The following is a 13,289-nucleotide window of genomic DNA, read 5'->3' on the forward strand; positions in this document are numbered from 1 at the left end:
CTAGTTGAGATCAGAGAAGGGATAGTGTACTATCATTTGGACGAATATTTTTCCTATAAAGGAAGCTCATCCATGATGAAGATTTATCTCGTTCAGGACTGTGTAGTTGTATCAGAGGTTAGTGAGTGTGTGAAGAGGCCAATTGACACAAGTGGCTGCACTAGACCCCAATCAGAATTGCACAAAGAAATAGGAGGCTTGGAGGGCAGACCAGAGGTTAGATAGAGGCCTTTGACTGTCTATGAGAAATAAAGGTATTACAGAGAGAGTAGGATAGCTTTTGAGCTGATTCTTTTTGTAATACTAGCTATATTTCCACTTGTATGATAATATAGAGATGGGGTTTTAGGCAGGTGCTTTCCTCGGGTAAATTCTTCTGTGTTATGTGTGATTGATTTCTTCTTATCAGTTATATGTGTTCTTATTGATGTTGCTCATGGTTGATTAAGCTTCCGCTAAATTGGTTGTAGAAGTAGATCAAATATTTTGCTTTAGTATATTGCATTATCAGGTGATCTACAAGTGGGAATTTCTACATGGTATCAGAGCTAGCTGATTTGTAGAAAAATTCTACATGGTATCAGAGCTAGCTGATCTGTAGAAAAATTCTACATGGTATCAGAGCATAGGTGATCAAGGAGAGAACTGTATACTGAGAGGAGATTTCAAAGTTTTGAGTTTTGGGCCGAGAGTTTGTAGAGCAGATCTGAAAATTTCAGAAATAAATAGCAGATTTGGATTCCTTGTCAAAAAATACCCAAAATAATAAAAAAAAAATTGGCTGAATCAGTGTCTGGATGAGGGAGATATCACTGATTTAAAATCAGCTCTTTTTCTAGAAAATTTCGTGATGGGGGGATAGTGGAAATAGATTGGTGTGATAGCCAAGAACCTGTATGCACTTGAGGTACAAGATGCATGCAAAGCCTTGAGGAGCAAGGCAAAAGTTAGAGACTTGGTGGTTGAGAGGGAGAGTATATTACCTCTCAACATGCAGCGCCAGAAGAAGTCTCAGACAATTGTGGAGGAGCCACGATTGGTGCAGCAACTTAAGGAGGTTGTGGAGCAGCCACAATAGAGGAAGCTGAGAGGAGATCGAGTAGAGACATTGACTCATGTAGAGACCTCCAATAGGGGGAAACTTTGAGCCAGGTGGGCAGAGGGATCACATGTAGCCATACCTCCAGGTAGGAGGTGGGGTGATGTGGAGTGATCGTCCCATGGAGGAGAGGTAAGATCCTTGAGGTACCCAACCTCTTGGATGAGACCTTGCTACGGGGGCCCCAGTGTGGAGTAGCAGGAACTGACTAATTGGGTAGAGACAGATGCGGATGGAGCGGCAGAGAGAGTTGCAGTGCAGAGAATCCCAGGACAGCGCAGAGCATGCAGGCCGCAGCAATGCGAGAGGCACAAGTGTGTTGCACTGTGCAGGGTAGCACAGAGAAGGGTGCAATAGTGCGAGATGCATGGATATGTTGCAGTAGTGCAGAGGTCAGAGAGGGAGCACTTGTCAGTAGCAGGTAGAGCTTCAGCATCAGAGTATGTTTCTAGCCCAACAGAGTGGTCAGTTGGGAGTTTTTTGTTCCAAGAGTCACTGGAGCAACCACACTTGGTAGATGTGTTGCATGCAGAACATTCCAGAGGTACAGGATCGGGTCCAAGAGGAAGCCTTTCTTGTTGAGAGGGAGTGTTGAAAATTGGAAACAAGAAATTGCTAAAAATAGAAGTGCTAAAAATAGCACTGCTAAAAGTAGCAGTTTGGGCGTCAGTGCTAGATTGGGCAACATGGAATGAGAAATGGAAGTGTTAAAAATAGAAGTTCTATTTTTAGCAGTTCAAGTTGGATTCCTATTTTTAGACAGTCCCTGGTCTAAAATAGGAAGTAAAATTCGAATTTGGTCTTACTAGCAATTTGAATATTAATTAATTAATTCTCCATGAGTTAATTAGTTAAGGAAAATCAAACTTGAAGTCTTTGTGAGAACATGCAATAATTTCTCCAGTGATTGGGGAATGTGTCCTTGATTTGTCCATTGATTGAGGAATTAAGGATGAGCTTTATATTGAGAAGATCAGTTGACTTAGTTTAACTTATTCAAGTTCAGTTAGATTAATTTAACAAGCTGTTAAATTAATGAAATGCAGTTTGTTAATGCTTGCATGAATGTGACAACTGTTATTTTCAGATAACTGACTATTCTCTCATGGATAACTGATGCATGGCAGTTCAGACAAAGACCCAGTTGAGATCAGAGAAGGGATAGTGTACTATCAGTTGGATGAATATTTTTCTTATAAAAGAAGCTCATCCATGATGAGGATTTATCTCCCTCAAGATTGCGTAGTTGGATCAAAGGTTAGTGAGTGTGTGAAGACGCCAATTCACACAAGTGGCTACACTAGACCCCAATCAGAATTGCGAAAAGAAATAGGAGGCTTGGAGGGCAGACCAGAGGTTAGATAGAGGCCTTTGACTGTCCATGAGCAGCAGAGGTATTGCAGAGAGAGGAGGATAGCTTTTGAGATGATTCTTTTTCTAATACTGGCTATATTTCCACTTGTATGATAATACAAAGATGGGGTTTTAGGCAGGTGCTTTCCCCAGGTAAATTCTTCTTTGTTATGTGTGATTGATTCTTTCTTATCAGTTATATGTGTTCTTATTGATGTTGCTCATGGTTGATTAAGCTTCCACTAAATTGGTTGTGGAAGTAGATCAAGTATTTTTCTTTAGTATATTGCATTATCAGGTGATCTACAGGTGGGAATTTCTACATGGTATCAGAGCTAGCTGATTTGTAGAAAAATTCTACATGGTATCAGAGCTAGCTGATCTATAGAAAAAGTCTACATGGTATCAGAGCATAGGTGATCAAGGAGAGAATAGTATACTGAGAGGATATTTCAAAGTTTTGAGTTTTGGGCCGAGAGTTTGCAGAGCAGATCTGAAAATTTATGTACAAAATTTTCAGAAATAAATAGTAGATTTGGATTCTTTGCGGAAAAATACCCAAAATCAAAAAAAAAAATCAGCTGAATCGGAGTTTGGATGAGGGAGATATCGCTGACTTAAAATCAGCTCTTTTTCTAGAAAATTTCGTGACGGCGGGAAAGTGGAAATAGATTGGTGTGCTAGCCAAGAACTTGTATGCACTTGAGGTACAAGATGCATGCAAAGACTTGAGGAGAAAGGCAAAGGTTAGAGACTTGGTGGTTGAGAGGGAGAGTATATTACCTCTCAACATGCAACGTCAGAAGAAGTCTCAGACAATTGTGGAGGAGCCACGATTGGTGCAGCAGCTTCAAGAGGTTGTGGAGCAGCCACAATAGGGGAAGCTGAGAGGAGATCGAGTAGAGACATCTACTCATGCAAAGACCTCCAGTAGGAGGAAACTTTGAGCCAGGTGGGCAGAGGGATCACATGCAGCCATACCTCTAGGTAGGAGGTGGGGCAATGTGGAGTGATCGTCCCATGGAGGAGGGTAAGATCCTTGAGGTACCCAACCTCTCGGATGAGACCTTACTATGGGAGCCCCAATGTGGAGTAGCAGGAACTGACTGATTGGGTAGAGACAGATGCGGATGGAGCGACAGAGGGAGCTACAGTGCAAAGAATCCCAGGACACCATAAAGCATGCAGGTCGTAGCAATGCGAGAGGCACAAGTGTGTTGCACTGTGCAGGGTAGCATAGAGAAGGGTGCAATGGTGCGAGATGCATGGAGATGTTGCAGTAGCGCAGAGGTCAGAGAGGGAGCACTTGTCAGTAGTAGGTAGAGCTTCAGCATCAGAGTATGTTTCTAGCCCAACAGAGTGGTTAGTTGGGAATTTTTTTTGTTCAGAGAGTTGCTGGAGCAACCACACTTGGTAGATGTGTTGCATGCAGAACATTCCAGAGGTACAGGATGGGGTTCGAGAGGAAGCCTTTCTTGTTGATAGGGAGCATTGAAAATTGGAAACAAGATATTGCTAAAAATAGAAGTGCTAAAAATAGAAGTTTTATTTTTAGCAGTTCAAGTTGGATTCCTATTTTTAGACAGTCCCTCGTCTAAAATAGGAAGTAAAATTCGAATTTGGTCTTACTAGTAGCTTGAATATTAATTAATTAATTCTCCATGAGTTAATTAGTTAAGGAAAATCAAACTTGAAATCTTTGTGAGAACATGCAATAATTTGTCTAGTGATTGGGGAATGTGTCCTTGATTTGCTCCACTGATTGAGGAATTAAGGATGAGTTCTATATTGAGGGGATCAGTTGACTTAGTTTAACTTAGTCAAGTTCAGTTAGATTAATTTAACAAGTTGTTAAATTAATGAGATACAGTTTTTTGATGCTTGCATGCATGTGACAACTGTTATTTTCAGATAACTAAGTATTCTCTCATGGATAACTGCTGCATGGTAGTTCAGGCAAAGACCCAGTTGAGATCAAAGAAGGGATAGTGTATTATCAGTTAGATGAATATTTTTCCTATAAAGGAAGCTCATCCATGATGAGAATTTATCTCCTTCAAGACTGCGTAGTTGGATCAGAGGTTAGTGAGTGTGTGAAGAGGCCAATTCACACAAGTGGCTGCACTAGACCCCAATCAGAATTGCGCAAAAAAATAGGAGGTTTGGAGGGAATACCAGAGGTTAGATAGAGGCCTTTGACTGCCTATGAGCAGCAGAGGTATTGTAGAGATAGCAGGATAGCTTTTGAGTTGATTCTTTTTGTAATACTGGTTATATTTCCACTTGTATGATAATACAGAGATGGGGTTTTAGGTAGGTGCTTTCCCCGGGTAAATTCTTCTATGTTATGTGTGATTGATTCTTTCTTATCAGTTATATGTGTTCTTATTGATGTTGCTCATGGTTGATTAAGCTTCCACTAAATTGGTTGTAGAAGTAGATCAAGTATTTTGCTTTAGTATATTGCATTATCAGGTGATCTACAGGTGGGAATTTCTACATGGTATCAGAGCTAGCTGATTTGTAGAAAAATTCTACATGGTATCAGAGCTAGCTGATTTGTAGAAAAAATCTACAAGGTGTATAAGTAAATGGACTTGTAGGTCCATGAAGCTTGTAGGGAACGCCTTCTCAAATACACATACAATTTCTGCAATTTCCTTCTTCCTTTTTGGCCTTCACATTCGTGGATCTCGTTGGAGGTCACCCACCTAATATAAGAATAGAAAATTAGTTTGAAACTTTTGTCAAAAATTAAAAATAAATATAATATCTCTATGTCTCTCACACATAAAAATTTCACATCACATACCTTGCAAATGCTAGCAATCTACTTATTGCATTCCTTAAGTCAAGGGTAAGACATGAATCCTACATAATTTCCAATGGCATGATATGATATCAAACAAATTTCTCAAAGGCCATTAGTAATTTTTTGCACACAACATAATATCAAAATATATTGTGTACTTAATCAATGTTACCAGTAAAAGTTAAATGATGATAATACCTTCATGAAAGTATGAAAATCATGTGTTTTAAATCCTGCCACATGTTCATCAACTGTAGAACACTTTTCAAATGATGACCCACCAGTAGGCTTCATTATTGAACGAATGTCTTTCTTTAGTTGGTCTAGCTCTATATTTTTCAAAATCCATGGAGCTTTTGCATATGTTTCTTTTTTATTTATCTGACTACAAATGTCTTCTATGAAATTTGGTACATGAAAGAGCAATGTCTATCCTTGAGGATGGAGTATCCTTCTCTTTTCCTGATATATGTAGAAATATAAAATCTGGGACAATTTTGAAGATGTGTGAGATCTAATAGGTGACATATTAATATATCCTTCTGTTGTAGCGACTGCAACCACCCTCCAAAATTTTGACTTAGCTTCGTTTTCGAGCCTCCCTACCAACCTTTCACAACACCTTGTCTTGCTTCTTTAAGTACATAAGCTTTAGTGTTTTTCTTGCACAAAGGCAACGTGTCAATCACAACTTGATCGATTCCTCTCATAGGTTGTTCACCTAGACTTGGTCCAGCTACAGGCTGAGCATCTCCCCAAAGAAATTGCACATTTCTAGAGGGAAACCAACCCTCCCTCTAGAAATTGCACAATCATGTCTGGCAGCCTACTGGGCTCCAAGATTGCGCAATTCTGCCAGTTAGCACTCCCAGTGAAAATTGCACAATTTTCCCCAACAGGGATGCTTAACCCAAAATTTGTGAAAATCTGGGCATTAGTTAGATGCTTTGCCCAAAAATTGTGCAAATCTCCTAGGCAGCCAGCCCAGCTCCTAGACAGAAATGCGCATTTTCTCACAGCAGTCGAGCAACCTCTTGCATGTGCAGCTAAGTTGACCAGTTTCCTCCGGGACCAAGAAAAACAAAATTGCATGTATGGGCTGCTTCTCCCAAGGCAGCATGCAAAGGCATCCCTTGTTTCAAGGATCTATGTTTAATAATTGGAGGTTACATGCAAGCATCATTTCAAAAACCTCCCACAAAGTGTCGCTTTCCCTAGATTTGTGGCATGCACGTAACAACCTTGATGTTATCAAAACTCATCAACTGGATGCTACAGATCTCATTCCTCACATCAACCTTGCAGCTCCAACATTCCACATCACATCTAGGAGAAATTGGCACATTCAGCTCAACTGTTGGGGTAAGCCTGCTTTCCATGCATTGTGTTGCATTTCTGTCGCTTTTTGTGTTTTCACTTGTGTGAGTACTGTTTTCTTGATTTCTTTGAACGCTTGCTGCCGTTCACATGTATATTAGATTTTCCTATCACATTTTCAGCTTTCATTGACGTCTCACTGCTGTCGCATGCTTGAAACTTTTTTTCACGAATGGTCATTGATTTAGCGACTCACCTCACCCACATGCATGTTATTCCATTCTTTTAATCTGTCATTCACCATTTTCATGCATGATCATTCACTTATTCTTACACTCAGTATCACCATGCATTCACACTCATATTTTTCTTTTTCAGTTCCCCATCGGCGAGTCTCAACAGCCTTGGCCCGGACTTTGCCTCACCAAGAGCCTCACCAAGAAAGGATTGCACAATCTTGAGAGGAAGGCTCTATCTTCCACTTAGGAAATGTGCATTTATGCCCAGGCACTATCCTCCAGGACAATTTTTCACATTTATGAGGGACAGTGATTGCTCACCTAGAAAATTGCGCAATGTAGTCACTAAGCCTGCAGCCATTTCCAGTTGAGATTGTGCATTGCACAATTCCAGCAGTCAGTAGCCAGACTGGACTGTGCATTGCACAGTTCCAATAGTCAGTTAGTCTCCCAACAACCCAGATTGTGCCTTGCGTAGTCTTAGTAGTCAGTCTCCCGACCTCCCGACCGAAATTGTGCAACCTTCATGATAAGTCACACAGGTACATTGTAAGTTAGTTCACAAGTTCATTTTGGTTTTTGACTGACAGATTTCTTGCCATGAGTGTTTCCATGTCTCTAGGTATTGCAGATATTCATCTGCCTCTCAACAGTGCAGGTACAATGGTTTCCAAGAGGGCAGAGTCGAAATGCAGTCGATCAAATGTCTATGAGCTTGCCTACTCACGAAGATATCAAGTTGTTCGTAGACAAGGACATCAAGATATGACAGCAGCAACATCAAAATGAGAAACATCATGAACAAGAGTTGAAGGCAACATACCGAATGCAACAAACACAATGAATGCAACGAATGCAACAAATGAAACGAACACAATGAACACAACGAACACAATGAACACAATGAACACAATGAACACAACGAATGCAACGAATGCAATGAATGCAAGAGGAAGGTTGTTGACAACACAGAGGCAGAACCAAGTTGCAAGCTCAAGTAGATCCACTGATGATGAAAGAAACTTTGGAGACTCAGGATATGAGGTGATGGCGCAACATGAAGATCGCGCAAAGATAGAGAAATGAAAAAAGAAGGAGTTGCATGCGCTAAAGTAGCAACTCAAGGAAGAACATGAAGATGCACAGACAAACAAATGTGTTGCAGCAGGAACAAGAACAACAGTGGACGCAACATGCACTCATGGATGAAATTGTTCCCGCACAAGTTTTAGATCTATCCCAGCAACTGGCATGAGGTAGACATGGTGAGAAATGTTGTCGATCGCATGCAAGGGATTAAATAGCATGCATGTCATTGGGCACACAAATTTGATCCAACCCATTCAACACAGTGACCAAGGCGAAGACAAGAAGCAAGTCCAACTGGAGCTAAACATGTACTTCGACAAGTTGATGCGCATGACCACTAACACACACTTGAAGATGAGCATGGGCACTATGCATCAGTGTGTGCCAGTTTAGTCGCACCCAAGAAGACCATGCACATGTTAGCAGATGAGTTGGATGAAGGAGATGAACCAATGCGCCATTTGCAACAAAGGCAAGAGTTCGCTTCAGCAATATGTCAGCATGGGGTGCATGCACATCATCACGGATGACCAAGATTGGCATTAGCTCACCACTTTCACCATCACAATCATGTCAAAGGGTTGGTATCATCACAACGGACTGAGTGTCAATGATGTCTTGCATGGTTTACTCAAGCCATTTTGTCTCACATGGGAACATGTGCATTGTAATGTTAATTCATGTCAAGTGTAAGTCAAGTGTCAATAGTTGGAATTCTAACAGTCATAGAGTAGGTGAAGAGTCACGAGGGTAGTTGAATGGTCACAAAGGGGAATGTCAAGGTTCACCCCATCCTTTTCTATAAATAGTTCCTCATAACTCATTGTAGTGGCTTTTGGTCAGCCAATATTCCGATAAGACTATCTTGGAGAGAGCTTGGACAATATTGTAACGTGCCTTGGCTTCTCCACTGCACGAAGCTAGTTCATCTCTTTGGAGGAGAATGCAGATGTGGTTGTAACATTCCACTGTTGGAGCTAGTGGGTTTACATGGATGTATTGTATGACTAGAACTTACACTTCTTAATAAAACAGAGCCAACACATTTTCATGCATATGTTGTTATTGTAGTTGGACTATTCCGTTTGCTGTAGCAATGTATGTTGTTTAACTTATGTAGTTGTGTATGAAATATTTTTTATTCAATTATATGAATCTGGTTACAGATGTGCTGTTGGTTTAACCATCACTTTGGATTTCCAATGGACTTGCTTTCCAGCTTGTGATACATCTTCGCTCATGTGTTCCCTTCCCATCCAAGTACTGTTACAGGTTGCCAAGGGGCACACTCATCTCAACCCACATGTGTTAGAACCTCTCATGCACCTTCCTTGACTCACTGCAATGGTCACATCCTTGCTACCAACAAAGTTATCTTACTTTCCTCTGTGCGAAATTGTGGTCAAGGCATTGCTTTACAACCCACTACTAGGACTCCTACACCAAACGGTCTAAGGTCTAATTGGGACTTCCTACCAGGGAGATCCCCTTGACATGTTGGCAGGTTCAACACCATCAACATTTCTGGCGCTAGAAGGAGGGCTAGATGACAAGCTATCTCCTGTCATCTAGTTTTGAACCTTTGCATACCTTTCATGGATTCTTGCACTCTTCTCCCTCCGCGATGTTTTTTGAATCGTGAAGATGTCTCCATCACGGGGGAGTTTTTTGATCTCTTATCCACTTACACGTATGATGGTGAAGGTGAAGTGGCTTGGCCTGAGTACTTACATGACTTTATTTCCATGCTTCATGAGGAAGATGGGTGTTCTGACGAACATGCCAGCTTGCTGCTTGCACACACACTTCGCGAATCTCCACGTTGATGGTTGCTCAACCTACCGATGGACAACATGCACTCACTTGAGCACTTCTATGATCTCATTGAAGACACGTTCTATCATTTTGATCCAGACCATCTTGATCGGAAATTGTTACAGCAACGAAAGGCTCCACATGAATCGATTATGGATTTTTGGCAGCGCTTTCGTGACTTGCAGTTTCAAGCTCCGAGGAGCCAAACGAAATTTGCTTATTTTGGGTCCAGTTCAAGTATTACCTTAAGAAATCTGCTTGTCCCAAGAAGAAGCTTGAGATCAAGCCTCACTCAACATTCTTCACTTATGGAACTGTGCAATCTCATGTGGATGCGGTGACTGTCTCGACTGACTATCCACCTTCCTCTAATTCAACAACTCCACCACTACCTAGTGATGTTGAGGATCATGCTCACACACTTGTTCAACTCTCACATCCTCCCAACATTAGTTCACTCAATTTTCGCGTAGATTTTTTTGTGAGTCCTTTGAGTTCTCATACGCATTATGTTCTACGACCTCTGTCTTCGCACTTGGGTGTTCCTCCGAATGATGTTGTCTTGTGTTCATCCATTCCAGACTCTTCACTTGTTGTGAACAAGGAACAAGCCCTTGACGGAGTTGGTGTTGCACAACCAACATGCGTTGTCATTCATGAAGAGTATGAGTGGGAGCTTGAGCATCAACACTCAATGAAGCATGACTCCATTCCATCCAAGCCCCCTCCATTCTTTCCTAACATCTTTAGTGAACCTTCCGTCCATGATTTCGCATGTGTGTCTTCATCCATGGATGCACCCATTGTTGATTGCTCATAGGACTTGTTGGATGTTGGTCCATCATTCAAAAACAGAGAGAATAAGTTATTCATTAAAGACCCTTCATATATCTTTTCCAGAAACATAGAGGATGAGTTTTTTCACTTTTCATCTACCCATCTATTTGATTCATATGATCATGAGGATGCCGATGAAATCAATGATTTTTCTGGTCGTGGGGGTTATGATCCATTTACTCTCACATTTTATCACGATCATGAATCTATCGCAGTTGATCTTTTGAAGCCACCGGTTTATGATGATCTATCTGATGAAGAAGTTGCAACACCCAAGACTATCAAGGAACTTCAACCCAAGTTGATGGTTATGTTAGGTCCTTGCTCTCTTGGGGTTAGTCTCACTTCTGATCATGAATCTCTTCAATCACTCAAGGCTCCTCATCACTCATCTATATGCATTGAAGATCCATCTCACACACAGATCATACTTCCTCCACTCGAACTGCATGATCCCATCGCTCATGCATTGGAGGAATCTTACATTGCAAGCACTCATTCGCGACGCAAGTTATCTTTGTTTCTTTCGTTTGCTTGCATGTCACAGTCAAGGGTGTGCTTATGCTTCAAAGTTGCATGGAGTGTCACATGTCACCATGATAAGTCCATGGACTACTTGTCATGCACTTGCACTCACTTATGTCATGTGGGCACTTTGAAACATGAAGTGTGGTTGTCTTCATTATTATATCTTTCTTTCTTGCTAGTTCGCACAATTGGGTTTCTTGCGGACAAAGCCTTCACCAACATGGGTCAACCAATGCACCGATGGATGCATCGGACATATCACTTCACATGATCAGGCCCATGCACTGTTAGTGTAGGAGTAGAAGTAGTGTTTTCTTTTAGTCTGTTTGCTTGCATGCTTGTTTTCTCACTTGTTTGTTTGTTTGATTTGTTTGCTTGCTTGTTTTCTTACTTACTTTTCGTTTACTTTCACTTCTGCTCTTACTTTTCTTTGTTGTTTGTTAGTTCACTTGTTTCATTCGTAGGTTAGTTCACATGAAACCATGTATGAATCTTGAAATGAGCTGGGTGAAGGACAAGAGGGCTTGTACAACTATCACTACTTGGTTATATGTCATCTTGCCTTTGTATGAAAGAACTTGTTACTTTTAGTCCATGATATGTCTAAGGAAAATATGTATTGTTTGAAGTGAACCTTGGTGAAAACACAACGCTTGTGCATTAACCAGTGTCGCCTTCTCTTGTCAGTTGTTTTTGGGTTAACCCTTGTTAGCTCAATCAAGTAGAGTAAGGCGAGGGGAAAAAACCTTAACAGGCACGTTAGAGATACAATAAAATACTTCTTTGCTGGAACAACCTCTTCTACTCTCAATAATTCGGGATCTCTCTTCCGCCTCTAAAATGAATAAGTGTTATGCACAATTGAAAATTGAAAATTGAAAAAATAAAAAAAAATAATAAAAGTTCCAAATGAAAAACAAATAAGGCAAAAGAAGAGAAAGTCTTCCTGTGTAGGTGTTGGTCACTTTAATTGCTTATTAATTCAAACAACTAAGTTCTACATAAATTTTCAACCCAGGGAAGTCTGTTTATTTCAAAGGCAACTACACATTGTATATGCTCAATCTCAAAAGCAATAAAAAGTTGTAGTAGTAAATATACTAATCACACCTTGCCTTAAACAAACTGAAGCTCTACTCTGAGTTACAGCAGGAAAAATTTCTCTATTGCAGAAAATTATCAAAGAATCCTTGATTACATTAAAAAGAACAATCTAGGAAAAGAAATCAATCTGCAGAGGAAAAGACTAGTTATGCTATAACAAAGAATAGGACCCTATTCCCCAAGCAGGAATCTTCAGCACCTGTTTTTGATTACTATGCTTCACAAAATCACTATGTAAACCCAATTTCCAATTAAAATACTCACTGATTAGCTATGAATGAATTTATGAAAATAATGCAATGATCAATTGGAAAATAGAGTTTCAGTAATAAGTACAGAGCTCCAATAATACATACGCAAATTCAGTAAACAACATTTAACAAGTTATGAATGCAAAATAACACTTAACACACTACATGAATTTAATGGGTGAATCTTATGATGAAGGTGGGCCCTTTTCTTCTCACAAGATTGCCCAGAAAAAGGAACTAGAAATGAATGCTCAGAAGAATATTTTATTCATCTGTCAATGTATCATATTACAAAAGATTCCAGTCCTTTTACTTTCAGCTAGACCTTCCTGCAGTCTATCCGTAGTCCCTCTAATGTTGATGTCTCCTCTTTTTAAAGAGGAGACATCTATTACAATTGATTACATTATAAATCCTATCTTTAACCCGATATGCCAAAATAGGATAATTAGTTCTTCCATTAACAAAATGCTGTTACAATGGTTGTGACAATGCCGACTTTGGAATGTAGTTGTTACTGCTAGTGTAACAACTCCTTCGATGATCTCCTTTTGCTGCTACCAAATCTAACATGCAAATCATGCGTTGTTTCAGCAACGGGATTTGCGCACTGTTCTAACTGTTTCAACAACATAAACTATAATGATAAACCTGCAGTCTTCAGATTGTTTCAGCAACGTAGACTGTAATGATAAAACTATTTAAGCAACTATCTAATCAACGATTAACTATGAAGGTAATGTAATTATATGTAAAATAAATTAAACATATAGTAATGAGAAGAAATATTGTATACCTTCGGAAAAATGGATTAAAGTAATAACATGGACTTTAAATATGGATTG

This window comes from Pinus tabuliformis, chromosome 8 (genome assembly GCF_031772625.1).
Source record: "Pinus tabuliformis cultivar Carrire ecotype Pingquan chromosome 8, CPIR1, whole genome shotgun sequence".
NCBI lineage: Eukaryota > Viridiplantae > Streptophyta > Pinopsida > Pinales > Pinaceae > Pinus > Pinus tabuliformis.